Below are 1,511 nucleotides of genomic sequence, written 5' to 3'. Positions count from 1 at the left end.
TCCTTTTTAAAGATTTACCATGGTGTGGTCTTTCTTTGCTTGTGACTTCTTGATGTTGGTAAATGCAATAGATGAAAAATACATTTAATATACATATAATAATGTACAACACACTGTGACGTGCTGTGAGGTCTGGACAGGTATGTTTAATAATATTATATTAGGTCAATTTTCTTGCACATAATTTTGACCTGGGGTTAGAATTGATCGTAAACTGAAAATGGAGAATGCTTATGAACTTGTTAAGTAAAAGCATGGTGCATTTAAGGTAATCCTGTTTCAAATCTATTTTTATTTAAGAAGAGGATTTGTTCCATTCTGTTTCTTTTCTTGGAGATAATTTCTTCTGCCTCAGAAAATCATCTCACATGGAACAGAAGAGGCTGGAGTGCACAGAAACTGCAATGTAAGTTGATACAGACTCTTCCTGGGTACCACAGACTATCAGCTCAAAAATATTAAACAAATTTAATTGCTGCTAATTTTGTAGAATAACATTTTAAGTTCATTTTAAAAATACATATCTTTTGATTAGATTAAAGTCTTTCTAAAGTTAATAAATGATATTCATATTATGAATATTATGATTTGTTTTGTTCAGACATTTTAAGTTTCTTAAGCAAACAACAAGAACAGAAAGCTGGCAAACCCGCCCGATGTACCAAAATCAAAATACTCCCACACAACAAAACCTCCTGTCTTCCTTGCTGGCTCCATGTCTCTTTATAGAATAATCAGTGGTTTGCTGTCTCTCACCATCAAAACACTCCATAAATCCCACAATTGACTTCCTTATAAATCACTGAATCAGTTACTTTCTAAATGAAGCTTCGGACGTCACTGATCATGTGACTGTGGCCAAACAAATTAAGCCTCGACACAGTGCTTCTGAAACAGTGTGTTCTTTTTTTTCTGACACACACACCGGAGCCTCAGGTTCAAGTGGGCCATCACTACTGTTAGCCACATGTCGGCAAAGTTAGGTGACATTAGTGATGTTTGTACTTTCAGCTTTAACTTGGTTTTAAAGCCTTGACTTTAAAATATACACCGTTAAAAGTTGACCTTAATCTTACAGAGAATGTGATGATTTTATGGATAATTAAAGTCAGTCATATCACCGCACAAGCAGGGTTCACTGCACTGTTAATGTTAGCTACTGTATGTTATATTGTTGCCTCTGTTCGGTGGTGTTGAGCCAAACAAACTTTAACGTGTGTGTTACATCCCCCAGGAGGATGTCTCTTCTCCCTATTAACCCTTTGTTTTGTCCATGCTCCACCTCCTCTGTTCTGATTGGATGTTGCGCAGAGTCCGGCTAATTGGTAATCAGCAGAGCACTATTTAAGGCCTGTGGAGCTGTGCTTCTGTGCCCTATGGCCGTTTTGGTTGCCATACTTGTGCAGGCTTGCATGCCTTTGTAGTTTGTGTGAGCATTGTTGTTTCATGTTCAGACTGCTTGTAGGGGAGAGCTGCCTTTTGTTTTGACACCCTGTTTTCTCCTGTTTATG

Source organism: Rhamphochromis longiceps, linkage group LG3 (assembly GCF_057381845.1).
Source record: "Rhamphochromis longiceps isolate RC_006_pf linkage group LG3, R_longiceps_female_GT1.1, whole genome shotgun sequence".
NCBI classification, from domain to species: domain Eukaryota; kingdom Metazoa; phylum Chordata; class Actinopteri; order Cichliformes; family Cichlidae; genus Rhamphochromis; species Rhamphochromis longiceps.
The sequence above is the reverse complement of the archived record's forward strand: the minus strand, read 5'-3'. Positions refer to the sequence as shown.